At 47.1% G+C, this 14,957-nt stretch overlaps 1 long non-coding RNA gene across 1 annotated transcript in view; it reads left to right on the top strand.

The window, feature by feature from the left end:
• Nucleotides 1-2,506, top strand: part of LOC115273159 — a 2,962-nt gene extending 456 nt beyond the window's left edge. Inside the window, exons 2-3 of the long non-coding RNA XR_003900715.1 lie at nucleotides 1,349-1,904; nucleotides 2,192-2,506. This is a non-coding gene — a long non-coding RNA (uncharacterized LOC115273159). The remainder of the gene's footprint in view (nucleotides 1-1,348; nucleotides 1,905-2,191) is intronic.
• The last annotated feature ends 12,451 nt before the right edge of the window (nucleotides 2,507-14,957 follow it).

The raw sequence follows: 14,957 nt of genomic DNA, 5'->3' as shown, positions 1-14,957 counted from the left end.
CACTCCCAGGCCCATGATGCTTGGTGGCCGGATGCTCAGCTGGCTCCTTGCGCCTGGGAGACTCATTGTGATTTCCATAATGACCTCATTAGCATATCACAGGCCTGGTGCTACTTACAGCAGGAAACATGCCAGAAATGTCTGTCCCTGGCTTCACACATCCTGCAAAGGTGTCAGACATTTGGTTTTCACAAATGCCTTATAAGGCTTGGTCTCTAAATCTAAAGGAAGGAGCCAAAAAATGGCATGGCTGTCCACAGGCCAATTTTCAGATGAGAGCTGTTTTTATACCTACCAACCATGGTTGAGCTAAAAGAATCATTCTTCACTTGTTTGAGGTCCCTAAACACTCACCCAGGGAGTATCTAATCCAGTCTGAGTCACCTAATTTAGAGGTGCTCATTCTTGCCTCAAATTGTCTTATAATGTCAGGTGCCTGGTGGTGTTTTTAAAAATCTTAGGAAGGGGCATCTGGATGGCTCAGTCGGTTGAGCATCTGACTTTGGCTCAGGTCATGATTTCATGGCTCATGAATTCGAGCCCTGCATCAGGCTCTGTGCTGACAGTTCGAAGCCTCAAGCCTGCTTTGGATTCTGTGTCTTCTTCTCTCTCTGATCCCTCCCCACCTCGTGCTCTGTATGTCTGTCTCTCTTTCTGCGTGGTTTCTCCCTCTGACCTCATCATGATGATGGCATGGCCAGAACGGGTGCTGACCTTCAGACCGGGACCCATGCCACATCTTTGTCTCCATGATTTGCAGGCTCAGAGCTCCTTTCTCATCCCTTCTGGGGCCCAGGCCCCAGGACAGCCTTTTCTCCTTCCTTTTCCCAAAGAAGAGTCCTGAGATCAGCACCATCTCCTGGCCCATCACCTCGCCCTCTACCTCTGCCTCCCCGCCCTCCCTCAGCCTACACAGAACACCATCCTGCTTTCTTACATGCACTGAGAGCACAATGGAGGCCAATAGCTCTGTTCTAAGCTATTTCCACATGGGCACTCAATCTACACAGCATCCCAAACACACAGGTGCCAACATTGTCCACATCTTGCAGGTGAGGAAATTGAGGCACAGAGAGGTTAAGTGAATTCCCCCAAATTACGCAGCTAGTTGATGGTGGAGTCAGGATTCAAACCCAGGGACTTTAACTTTGGCCCAAGTCATGTTAACCAATTGTGTTATGGCCTTTTAACGGTTACCGATTGCTTCAACATTTTATTTACAATTATGTCTAAGATATATGATTTTTCTGTTCCTCCCACTGACATCATCTTAGCCTGGGAGTCAGAGTTGTAAGAAAAAAATAAATGTGAGAGGATTTTATTACCCTCTAATTGTGTGTCCTTTTAGTTCTTTCCAACACAGGGCAGGGGTCTGGAGGGCAGCCCTTTGGGGGACAGTATGGCATTCGGATAGAATTCAAGGAAGGATTCCAAGTTGGCAGCCTGATAGTTCCCTGGGTGTGCCTACTTGGCCCAGAAGCATACAAAAGCATATTCTAGCTGGAAACTTCTCACCTCCTGCTTGAGACCGCTCGCCAGGATTCTCCTGCTCGCCAGGCTGAGAGGTAGGGTGAGGCCTATGGCTGCAGCACAGTGGGGATGTGTGCTTACATGGAAGAGAGTGAAGAGAACTGTGCTCACCCTGATGACCCACAAGCTTCTAATGCCCACTTCCTGCAAGGGACAGAACAATTCTCGAGAGGGAATGTGGGACCGGCACCTCCAGCAGCCCCTGGATGTACTCTGGGAGAGGCTTCGACAGCAAGAGCTGCCCAATTCAAAGGCAGGCTGGATGGAGCAGCGACCCCTTCTCCAAGGCATGGGCTGGTTGGAGCTGAGTAGCTTTGAAGGGCTGGGCTGGAAGTGAGCCTAAAGGCATGAAGACATTGGAAGAAAGGAAAGAGGTCAATGGAGTTGGGCGTGGGTCTCTCCAATCCTATGCAAGGTGTCTCTGTTCTGTGGGAGGAAAGCTCTCAAGGATGGTGTGATTATAGTGGAGAGATACAGGCTGGCTTCAGAAAATCAAATGCAGATGCAGAAAAGGGGTGCAGTGGGTGACTCAGAGCCAAGACCCAGGTCTTTCCCAGTGGGCCCATGCTGATTAGTCTCCCTCTTTCTGGCCACTGGAAGACGAGCCCCATTCTGTCACAGTGATGCAGGAGGGGACAATCATTGTTTTCTCTCCTCTCAGCTACTTTGGCTCAGCCCCTGGGGGCAAGTGATTGACTCAGAGACTCCATCTCCTCAACTGAGTAACTATAGTACCGCATCTAAAACACATCTCTCCTGCTTGTGTCTTGAAGATCAGATGAGGTAGTGGACGGGAGAGCACCTGGAGAGCTGGCTGCTGGCATGGAGAGGGTGCATCTTGCTACCAACCTAGGGCGGGAAGGACAGGACCCAGGCTGCAGGGATCAGAAGATTTCAGAGCCCTCTTCACTTAAGCCCTGGAGCCTGGGCAGGTTTCCATCAGGCAAGTCAAGTAATTGAGCTCAGGTTAGATTAAATCCAGACACATCCCGTGTTTAGTGCCAATTACTCACCGCCGGCAGGGGCGGGTGAGGGGTCTGCACTGTGTCATGCCGAGCCTTCTGACGACTAACTGTTCCTTCGAGCTCAAGGTGAACTGACCTGCAATAATTAAGCTGCAGCCCTGGCTTTGTTGGGCCGGGAGCTGGCACTTGCTCAGACCTGCTGCTGCTCAGAGGAATGGCTTTTCTTCTCCCTGCTTACAATGTAAGGCAGGGCCCTCTGGACCTTCTGCCCCTCCTCTATCCAGGCCCAGCTGGCAGTGGATTCCCAGGAGCAGTGGGGGTTGGGGACAGAAGCCTACCCTGCCCTTTTCACTCATCCAAACACAAGGCATGGTCTGGGTGTTTGCCTCCTGCAGACCCTTGGATTCCCCAACCCTGTCGGGAATGGATGCAGCTTGTGGGGGTGGCTGTATAGTCAGGAGGAAGAGATGCTGTGATTTGTCATCTAGTGCTGAGTTCACAGCTTGGGAGGAAAACAACCCAGATTTAAGAGTGCCGCTTCCCACCATGAAATGGCTTAAATCAAGCCGTGGCTGTAAGCCAGGGTGTGGGAAGCCCCAGATGCACCCTCTCCAGGGCCACCCAAGCTCCGCCTTCCACTGCCCCATCTCCTTCCCAGAGCCAGGATGCACAGAAGGGTCAAGGCCAGTCAGAGATAGGCAGGCAGTGGAGAGGAAGGACACTTAGGTGAGGAGTTTGGTGCTCAGTGTGGAGCAGAGTATTCATTCAAACCAAGGAAAATGTTGGAGAGAAACTTGAAATGAACTAGGACCACAACCCTGGGAAATGGGACTGGTGGTTTGGCGCTGTGGCTCTGCGCCCCCCACAAAGGAGGGAAGGGGTCCAGTGGTGAGCACAGTGTAATTAAGAGTCTTTGGCTGGTGTGACAAAGGCCCAGAGGAAAGCTCTGTCTTTAAGAATAGAAAGTAGTTTCGTTGGAACTTTTATTCTCCTTTTTAAATCCAACATTTTCTTACTGTTTTTAATTGTTCTCTGAGTGAATTAAGGCTGTGTCTTAGTTATTTACTGCTGTGTAACAAGTTGCCTGAAAACACAACATCTTAAAACAGAAAACAGTTATTGTATCACACAAGTTTTAAGGGTCAGGAATCTGGGAGCTGCTTAGTTGGGCAGTTTTGGCTCAGGGTCTGCTGAGAGGTGGAAGTTAGGACGTTGGACAGGGCCGCTGTCATCTGAAGGCTTGACTGAGGCTGGAGGCTGGGTTTCCATGATGGCTCCTCACATGGCTATTGCTTGTAGGTTTTGGTTCCTTGCTGCCAGCCATATAGGAGATCAGCCTCTCCACAGGGCTGTTGGAGTGTCTTCATGTTATGGCTGTTGGCTTTCTCCAAAGTGAGAAATCCCAGACAGAAGGAACAAGACAAGCAGGAAGACACAGGTTTTTTTTTTTTAATAGTTTATTGTCAAATTGGTTTCCATACAACACCCAGTGCTCTTCCCCATAAGTGCCCTCTGCCATCACCACCACCTCTTTTCCCTCCTCCCCCTTCCCCTTCAACTCTCAGTTCAACTCTCCCCAACTCTCTTCCCCTCTTCCCCTCCCCCTGGTTCTTCATTAGGTTTCTCCTGTTCTCCTGTTAGACCTATGAGTGCAAACATATGGTTTCTGTCCTTCTCTGCCTGACTTATTTCGCTTAGCATGACACCCTCAAGGTCCATCCACTTTCCTATGAAGGGCCATATGTCATTCCCTCTCATTGCCATGTAGTACTCCATCGTGTATATATACCACATCTTCTTGATCCACTCATCAGGTGATGGATATTTAGGCTCTTTCCATGTTTTGGTTATTGTTGACATTGCTGCTATGAACATTGGGGTACATGTGCTCCTATGCATCAGCATTTCTGTATCCTTTGGGTAAATCCCTAGCAGTGCTATTGCTGGGTCATAAGGGAGTTCTATGGATAGTTTTTTGAGGAACCTCCACACCGTTTTCCAGAGCGGCTGCACCAGTTTACATTCCCAGACACAGGGGTTTTGATGACTCAGAGTGAGAGGCAGAATTCTGGAGTGCTCCTCCCTGCTGCCCCCCAATTCTGCCCCCTGGTGTGATGCCTTGCTTTTGGACGTAAGCAGGACTTATAAATATGATGGGATCTCACCCCCCTGGCAGAAGGGATATTGCAGTTAAGACCCTTAACAAGGTGACTTTGAGTTAATGACAAAGGAGGTGATCCTGGGTTGGCCTGATCTGCTGAGGTGGCCCCTTAGAATGGATCAGAGAGATTTGATGTCAGAAATTTTCCTGATGGCCTAGAAGGAGCAGGATGCTATACTGTGGAGGGATCTATGCACCAGAGCTCCAAGAGCAGCTTCTAGGAGCTGGCAGAGATCCCCAGCCAACAGTTGGCAAGATTATGGGGACCTCAGTGTTGCAACTGCAAAGAACTGAAATCTGGTGATAACCTGTGTGAGCATGCAAGGGGACCCAGAGCTTCAGAAGAAATCTCAGTCCTGGCCACACCAGATTTCAGGCCATGAAACCTTGAGCAGAAGACCCCATGACCTGGTCTTCTGAACTAAAGAAGTGTGAGATAATACATTTGTGTTGTTTAAGATAAATTCATAGTAATTTGTTACATGGCAATAAAAAAATGAATACCTCTATTTTCTGAAGCATATACCATCACTTCTGCCGTATTTCTATTTGTCAGGAGTGAGTTACCAAGGCCACCACACTCAAAGGGAAGGGTTTACTGTTTGAAGGGAGTGTCCCAAGAATTTGTGAACGTGTTTCAAAGCACCACAGACCAACAGTGAGTGCACGTGGGGCCATGCAGGTACACCTAACACAGAGATGAACATTGGCCAGTGATTTCAACATCTTGAGTGAACTCATGCAGGATGCCTTCACAGGCTTGGGTAAGGCAAGTGAGAGTGTTCTTTTAGGAAGTGACAATCCCAGCTATGATGTGGGAGGTTGGTGCTTATTTTTTTTTTCTCTTTTGATGTTCTCTTGTGAGCATTCTGTAGAGTAGTTGTGTAGAACCCGAATGAAGATGGAGAACTCCTGTGTTTAATTTGAAAGTTACAACGTGCTAATCAGCCCCAGTCCGAACCTTGCAGGAATGCTGAATTTGGGGAGCGTTAGCACCACAATTTTCCCAGATGGAGTAGGGTAAGGAGGACTAGGTGGAGTTCAGAGGACAGCCCACAGCAAAATCTTCTGGGACCCTTTCAGCAGGACAAAGCCAACTGTCCTCAGAGCTACTATAAAACAAGTCATAGCTCTGGATGAAACAGTCTTCAACATTAGCCATCATGTCAGTCCTGGAAACAACAGGGGGTTTTCTGGATTTGCCTGGACAATTAGAGATCACCTGCTTAAAGCACATATACTGCCTGGGAATTCCTTTAATTCCCACAAAGTTTCCCACTATATGCCTACATAGATGAAAAGAAACAACACCTTTTTGTATTGTAGCTTCTTTCTCGGAACTGCCTGCTTTCTGTGTTCCTAAGGGCTAACTGCTTCTGAGGTTTGGGTTGAAATGATAAGTGAATGGCGATCTGGGTGGGAGGCAATGGCCCAGAAAACCCTCACTGTTATGAACAGACTAGGACCACATGCCTGAGGCTTTATCTTCCCAAGAAGCAGAGACGAAGGAAAAACAAAAACTGGATAATTTAAAAACATGTCAGCAATTTGGCAAAAGTCAGAGAAGTCAAAAAGCCACAGGAGTTCATAAATAAGCCACAGATCCTGACTGGATTTTAGTAAAAATCCCTAAAGGCTTTGCTTATTGACAGCAGCTCACAGTTTGGTTTCACATTTTAGCTCTGGCTGGCGGCCTGTGTGGGGCTGGGTGGATGGACATGTGAGCATGTGCAGACTGTCAAGGGGCAAGGGTGAGGGAGATCCGAATGGAGGCCCCAGAGGGCCTCAGAGCTCAAGGTGCAAGTCAGGACCACTTCCTGTGCTGTGTCTTCATGGTGTCTGTTAACATAACTGCTATCATTGCTGATGATGGCGATGGTAGCAAATATGATGGTCAGCCCTCCCAAGAGAAGAGGATTTGCCAAGGGGGCATTTAATCTCTCAATCTGAGCCTGGTGGGAGTTGTTCTTGCTGGGGAGAATGCCTCATGAATCACAGTGCAGAAAAGGAGTTTTAGTGCCTCAGATGCCCTCTTTATCCTATTTTTTGGGGACTCTTAATATATTTGTGTATTTAAGATAGGAACCAGGAGGGAGAAATCATCTTGCATCATGCAGTGACTATCTTCTGTCAGAATCCAGTTTTGTTTCTTATGTACAGAGACCTCTGATCACTGCCACTTTCTCAGGTTCGGTGGAGGAAGGTAGGGGTGCCCTCGGAGTCTCTGGAGCTTCCTGAACTGACTGAGTGGACAGCTAAGACTTGAGTCATATAGCTCCATTGATAGTAGACATTAGGACAACCAGCCTGCACACCTCCCCTTTTCTTAGCACAGGGCCACTCTTGTGGTGCTGATTTGGGTTTTAATATACATATATGTTTACATTTAATCCTTAATGAAATCCTAAAATGTAGAGATATTCTTGCCCCTGTTTGTTGGTTAGAAAACCAGAAAGCAAGTGTCTTGTCAAAGGAGAGATGGCTAGTAAGCGGCAGACCCAGGACTTGAGTCTAGTATTTCCCTAATCACAGTACAGCATCCTCTTATCAACACACTCCCACAAATCAAGCATCTGACTTTGCCCTGAGGAGTATCTTGGGGCCAAACCTAGAAGAACTATCTTGAATTGGCCCAGCAGGCACACACAAGGGTCAGAGTAGCAGAGGAGAGTTGAGTCAACTTAACTCAGCACTTGAAAAAGAGAAACAAATCTTGACTGGGTACTGACTCACTCCTGCACTCATTTACTTGGAGGCGATTGTTTGTGTAAATAATTTTGACCCCCTTCAATACTTGACATCTGACATCTGGCTAAGCTCTATGAAAATATCATGGGTGGGTGTGGTGGGGCCAATGGGGGCTCCAAAAGATATGTCCATGTTATGATCCTTGGAGCCTATGAATATCACCATATAGGGCAAAAGATTTAATGATGTTAATGATCTTGAGGGGAGGATCTTATCCTGAGTTATCTGAATGGGACCCTAATGAAATCACATGTATTCTTTCTTTTTAAGTTGAGGTATAATTGATATATAATATGTTAGTTTCATGTTATAACAGTGATGTGACATACGTACACATGCAAAATGATCACCATAGTCCATCTAGTTAACATCAATCACCATGCATAGTTATAAAAATTTTTGTTCTTGTGATGAGATCTTTTAAAATTTACTCTCTCAACAACTTTCAAGTATGCAATACATTATTATTAACTCCAGTCACCATGCTATACATTGCATTCTCATGACATTTCTTTTATAACTGGAAATCTGTCACCCTTCACTCATTTTACCCGTATCCCAACCCTTGCCTCTGGCAACCACCAGTCTGTTCTCTGTATCTAAGAGCTTGGTTTTTTGTTTTGTTTTGTTGTTTTAGACTCCACATAAAAGTGAGATAAAACAAATGGTATTATCTTTCTTTGTCTGATTTATTCACTTGCCATAATGCTCTCAAGGTCCATCATGTTGTGGCAAATGGCAGTATTTCCTTCTTTTTTATGGCCCAATGACATTCCATTGAATATACGTACCACATCTTTGTCCATTCATCCCATGATGGGCACTTAGGTTGTTTCCATGTGTTGGCTATTGTAAATAATGCTCCAGTGAACAGGGGAGTGTAGATATCTCTTCACATTATTGTTTTCATTTTGAATCACATGTACCCTATAAGAGAGAAGTAGAGGGAGTTTTGATACAGACATACACAGAAGAGAAGGTGCTGTGCAGGCAGAGATTGGAGACATGCAGCCACAAGCCCAGGAATACCAGGGGAGCTACTCTTCCAGAAGGTGGAAGAAGGAGGGAAGGATCCTTCTAGGGGAGGCTTTGGAGGCAATATGGCCCTGTCGACACCTTGACTTTAGACTCCTGGCCTCTAGAACTGGAGTGAACATTCTGGTTATTTGAAACTACAGAGTTTGTAGTAATTTGTTATAGCAGCTGCTAGGAAACTAATACAATGGGTAAAGCCCTTTTCTCCAAGGCCTCGCCCACTTGCACTTAACCTGACCCAGGGAACAGAATGTCCTGCAGGCCACTGCTTGGTTGCACCAGGCAAGGAAGTGAGTGAGAAAATCAAGAAGAGATGACCCAAGCTAACTCCGAAGGCCATCCCTCGCTCACCAGCCAGCCAGCACAAAGGCTTCATGGAGATGCTCCCCAGGACCCCACATCTAGGGCCTAGAAACCAAGACATCCAGGAGTGGGACCTGCATGAGACTAAGAAAATGAGATCCTTTTAAACATGCTGTCTTGCAGCTCCGTTGTAAATTAACACTGTATCTGGGATTTCTTCCTATTCTAATACTAGAATTCTTTCCACAGCTAATGGTCTCCTTGCAGGATGCTCTGAGAAAGAGAGAGGAACAAGCCATGGGTTGAAGTTAGTGCTAAGGTTAGGATTCGGATTCAAAGCTGGTGTTGAAATACCATAATTGGTTTAAAGTATCAGGATGACGGCCTCCTGTCCAAGAAAACTGGAGAGAAACTGGAAAAGAGGAGAGAACTTCTTTTGCCCAGATAAACACTGATGTAATCCATCTGGCATTGAACGGAAGGCTGAGGTGCTTGAGGGACCAATGCCTCAGACCACACGTGACAAGCAGTTACCCAGGGGGATATCAGGTGATGGGCTTAAGCAAGACTGTCAGGGAAAGAACGTTCAAAAATTCACAGGGGAACAGAATGATGAGGGAGAGAATTTAAAGTAATCCTCACCACCTCAGATGTGTCTCCACCACACACGGAGCTCAGAAAGGAAAAGTTAGCTCCGGGATCTTAGTGCCAGGGTCGTGTGTGAGCTCAGGCTTCCCTGAGACCTGGTGGGGTGGTCTTGCATGGCCGAGGAGGAGCCGAGGAAGCTGAGAGAGCCTATATGTCATGGTGGGAAGGTGACACATGAATGGGTAAAGATCCTGGGGGCCAGGATTGGAGGGTGGCTTCCTGGAGGAGCACACTCTCCACTGCCCACGCTCTCCCAGCACCCCCAGCCGTGGCCTTGCCCCATACCTGCTCCTAGTGGGCTCCGCAGTAGCAGAGTGGACACTGTGAGGAGCTCAGGCTTGCTGCTCTGACTTGGCTTCTGAGAGCCCCAGCTGTTGTGGGCCCTTCCTGGCCCTCGGGTTCAGATTTCCTGCCCTTGCCTCATTGCTACATGAGGCTGCACATGACTCATCGCAATGTCTGTGACATCTTGAAAGCTCCTTCTCAATGCAGCTGGGTCTAAATGACAATAGAGAGGATTTGCAGACTCCTGGGCTTGTCTTCCTCCTCAAAAGGCCTCCAGGAACTGACTCGAAATAGCTGCGCCCCAGAAACTTGCTCATATGATTAGCAAGGCGGTGAGCTGATTTTTGACCTTTCCCCATTTTTTTGGTGTGTTTAATGTTTATGGTAATGTCTTATAAAAATAATCAAAGCATTATAGTTAACAATGTGAATTCTTCACCCACATTTCTTACCTTTTCCCTCAGTTTTACTTTCTCCCCATTCAAGCGTATGTATTCTACCAGGAAAAAGATGTGATAAGGCAGGTAAGAAAAGACAGTAGAGTTTTTCTCCACTCGGTTACAAGGTCAAATGGAAGCAACTGAACAGTCTTGAAATACCTTGATGAATCATCTAGGTAGCAGCAAGAATTAAACACACTCCATTAACATGCATGGGAAGGTGGAAAGCCATGATCCTACCATGTCCTTCCCTAACTCCCAGAACTACCATCAGCATTTGGGGGCTGTTCTTTCAGATTGTGTTACTCTGCATATTCTATGTTTTATGCAGACAATGTTTACTATACATATTGTATTGCAATTTAGTTTTTCATGTAAGAACCTATTGGATATTTCCCGGTCAATCCATATAGAATTATCTTATTTTTTTGATGGCACATATTAATTCAGTTGTGTGTTATAGCATAATTTATTGAACAAGTCCCTCTCAATGGAAGGTTTTTCTTTCTTTTTCTTTTTTTAATGTTTCTTTGTTTTTGAGAGAGAGAGAGAGAGAGAGAGAGAGAGAGAGAGAGAGAGAGAGAAAGCATGAGTGAGGAGGAACAGAGAAGGGGGGGACAGAGGATCCAAAGTGGGCTCAGTGCCGACAGCAGAGAGCCCAATGTGGGGCTTGGACTCATGAACCGTGAGATCATGACCTGAGCCAAAGTTAGACACTCAAAGGACTGAGCCATCCAGGCGCCCTGGAAAGTTGGATTTTTGCAAACAAGTCTGCACATATATCCTATGTACATATAACTTGATAAGCATGTATGTACATATAACTGGACATGTGTACATGTTTCGGTATTATAAATTCATAAAAGTGGAATTTCTTGGTCTAAGAGTGTAACAGATTTGATGACATTTCCCTCCATAAAGTTTATACCTGTTTATGGCCATTGATAATATGGAAGGAAGACTCAGACTAGCCTTTTCAGAAGTTCAGGAACCAAAATCAAGACTTAAGAAATTGCCCAAAGCAGACAAGGCCATCAAGATACTAGGACAACTCATTGGATGAAGGCTCTTCCTAAGGCGTCCGTAGGAGTGCAGAACTGAAGGAAGACTAAGAAGAGTAAAAAGGTGGAAGAGTTGAGTGACTTGAACCAGAAACCTTTAGCTGGCTGCCATGACAGAAGGAAAACATGAATTCAACTAAGTTAATTAAACCAAGCTGTATTATTTTTCTTGGCATTCTTTGCTTCCCCTCTATAACGAATCTTTCTGGAAGGCAGCCTTCATTCTGTCCCTGGTAGGAAACTGATATCTCACCTAGGAATTGGGCATTGATTTCCCCCTTTTCCTCTTGATTGTGGATTCACCCACCAGATTCTTTGGTATTTTTGTAACTGTTTTTTAATTTCATTTCACACATGCTAAAGCCGATTGTTACTTTTTCATGTGTCTTTTATTAAAGTGATTTATGGAAAACATGGCAAGCTGTGGCTTTTAGAAACAGCGGGGATAGAACACCGCCTGCCTCATTAAACTATAACTAAGAGCATGTCACTGAGCAAAATGGGTATTTTCTCAAGTCCTGCTGAGAGCTGGCTTCTTGAAAATTCTCCTTCATGTACCTACTGCCTCATCAAAAACCCACTGACAGAGGCACGTGGGTGGCTCAGTTGGTTAAGTGTCTGACTTGGGCTCAGTTCATGAGCTTGCGGTTCGTGAATTCCAGCCCCGCATCCGGCTCTCTGCTGACAGCTCAGAGCCCAGAACCTGCTTCAAATTCTGTGACTCCCTCTCTCTGCCCCTCCCCTACTTGTACTCTGTCTCTCTCACTCTCTCAAAAATAAAACACATTAAAAAATATTAAAAAAAAAGAACTGACTGACAGAAATTACAAATACTTGCAGTTTATGCTTTGTACACACTACCTGGACTTGGCCGATGTTAATTTCCCGATTTTCTTCCATGAACATCTGTCAGTGATTGATAGAAATCACTTAATGCAACCCAGACTCCCTACATGCCTGGCACACGCAGTGCTTCAGAGGAAGCCCAGATGCGTGGCTGAGGCCCCTGCCTGGCTGGGCCACAAGGTCCCTTAGAAAGTTGTCTGGGCCTTGTGTCAAGTAATCTCAAACATGGCATCTTTTGTTGAGGCAAACAGGACGGGGTGGTGGTAGGAGTAGGAGGAGAATGGGCAGCAAGGTGAAGGAAGTGGTTAATAGTCTTCATGCTGCCAACAGGAGAAACGGGAGAAGAAAACGTTTCACTGGGTTTAGTAATAAGGAAGTCACTCAGATGTTTCCAAGTGGGTCTTTGTTAGAAAAGAAAAGTCCAAAATGGAGTCACTTACCCCCACCCCTCATGACAGCAAACCAAGACTTAAAATAACAATTTTAATCCATCCCGGGAATCCTTTCAAGAAGTTGATCCGTAATTTCTGGATCAGCACTAGTGAGGTCACCTGTATGATGCAAACGTTGCCTTTCTCTCCCCCCCAAAAAGAAGAATATCCTAACTTAAAACTCTTCTTTGCTAATAACTTCTGCCCCCATCTTTCTTCCTATAAAAGCCTTCCATTTTGCACACCACTTAGGGGCATCTCTACTTGCTGGTTGGGATGCTGCCCAGTTCACCAGGCACTTAATAAACCAACTAAACCTTCACATTCACTCAACAGAACTTTGGTTTTCAGTAAATGGTTGACATAGGAGCCAGGTGTTTCTGCTGCAGCACGTTCCTCCTTGTTTCTGAAGGAAACAACACTTGATTCCAGAAGAGCTGCACTCATTGGTAGGTGCCATGATGGGTTAGTAAGAACAAAGGTGCTGGGAGCCCAGGCCTACCATTTGCAGGTGACAGGGGTGGTTGAGGTGATAAAAGGGTCCCCTGGTGCCTTGCCTGTGGGACCTCTGTCCCTAACAGGACTCTGTTGGGATGTTAAGAAGTGAGGTTGGAATTTCAGGCAGGGACAAGCTCTATGCTATCCAGTCATGACACGCTGCTCAACTCCCTCTGCTCCAGGATATAGGGACCACCGATGTTCTGTTCCCTTTTCTCTCACTTCTTTTCTCCACCACCTTCTGGTTTTCCCGCCATAGAAGAGCATTTAAGGAGCCCACCCTTCCCTATCAACTTTTACACTCCAGCCAGGGGCTTAGTTAGAGGGCAGTAGGTTGCCATGATACAGGAGGCCACCCTGAGGACTCAACTGCTCCAATGTGAGTTAGGGCTTGCTCACCAGCACCCAGACCTCATTCTGAATGTTCTGAGGGCCTCCGCAGGTGCGTGGGAAGCAGAGGACGTGGACACTCATCATCTGAGGGTCTTAGAGAGGAGAACCCAAAAATCAACCATTAAATGCCAACATGCTTGATGCACACATGGTTCTGAGCTCTTTGCACACATGACAAAGTTAAACCTCACAATGGATAGATAACCTTCTCATATCTCTACTTTACAGATGAAGAAACTGAGACACAAAAATGAAGGTGACTTGCCTGAGATCTCGCGGCTGGTAAATGGCTGGGTCTGTATTCTTAAGGACATCACTCTGTTAAGAAACAGGGAAATGGGGGACAGTCTTTGGGGTCCAACAGAAGTGAGTCTCTGCCTGGACCCCACAACTTACCGTGTGTCTATGTATAAACATAGGTATATGATAGATAGCATATACCTGTTGTAATGTGGATACATATAATGTAGAATGTATCTACATTCTCCACAGGTGCTGAGGAAGGAGGGGGTGTGGATGGTAAAGCAGGCGCACAGCCCCCCTTCTGCCTGCCACTGCCGCCCCATTCCAGTGACGTAGGGAGCAGATCTGCCCTGCACAGCAACCGCTAGGAAAAGCATGCATGGCCTCCCTGTCGCGCACAGATCTGGGCTTTGGCTCTCCTCTTCCCCCTACCCCTCAAACAATGAAGGGTAGAAGGAGGGACGCTGAGACATGTTGATACAATCAGGTTATTTCTGAGCAAGCCCCACTTCCTCTGGCTTTGCCAGGCCTGGCCAGTGTCTTGGAGGAGCTGAGTCTTCGCAGCAAACTAAAATAACCGCCCCCCTCCCTCCCTCCCTCCCCAAACCCGCCGTGTTTCTGCTGGGGCCCACAGGCAGCCAGGAAGTCGGAGAAGGCCGTCCCACTGCCGGCTTCCGCTCTCAGCGCCACGTCTCCCGCCGCGCTCCCGGGAGCCCGGCCCAGTGCGCTGCACCCCCGGGCCTTCCGCCTGCAGCCCGGGGCGTCCTCACCGGCCGCAGGTCCTCGCAGCCTCCAGAGGAGGTCTGTCTTCCTGGCGCCTTTGATTCTGGGAGAGCTCGCGCTCAGCTGCTCAGACTGTGATAACAGGGGTGTCACCGAAAACAAAGGAAGCTGCTTCATCTCTTTATGCAGCCGCATTCCAAAGGGAGGCTCCCAGCTTCCGGGGGAGCCTTTGTTTCATCAGGGGGTTTGAGTGACTCAGGTCTGCAAAGGCACCCAGGCTAGGACGGCAGGCAGGCCCTGGAGGGGGACCGCCCTGCCTTGTGACGTGCTGTGAACCGTTTTTCTTCCAGATGTTAGTGTCCCTACCTGTGAAATCAGGGAGGTGGGATGCAGTCATTCCTGCACTTAATGCTGGCATTCCAGAGCTTAGTCCTCAAAGTCTGGGGAGTGTTGATCCCCTGGGCTCACCCCCAGAGCTGCTGATTCAGTGAACTCAGGGTAGGTCTTGAGAACTTGCATTTTTAACAAGTTCCCAGGTGATGCTGATGGTGTTTGTCAGGGACATACTCTGAGAACCAGCTCCGAGGAAACATTATACATTTAAAAAAACAAGACGTTTTTTAATATTAATTTTAAGTTTGAGCATG

The sequence above is a fragment of the Suricata suricatta genome, chromosome 2, assembly GCF_006229205.1.
Source record: "Suricata suricatta isolate VVHF042 chromosome 2, meerkat_22Aug2017_6uvM2_HiC, whole genome shotgun sequence".
NCBI classification, from domain to species: Eukaryota; Metazoa; Chordata; class Mammalia; order Carnivora; family Herpestidae; genus Suricata; species Suricata suricatta.
The sequence above is the reverse complement of the archived record's forward strand: the minus strand, read 5'-3'. Positions and strand labels throughout refer to the sequence as shown.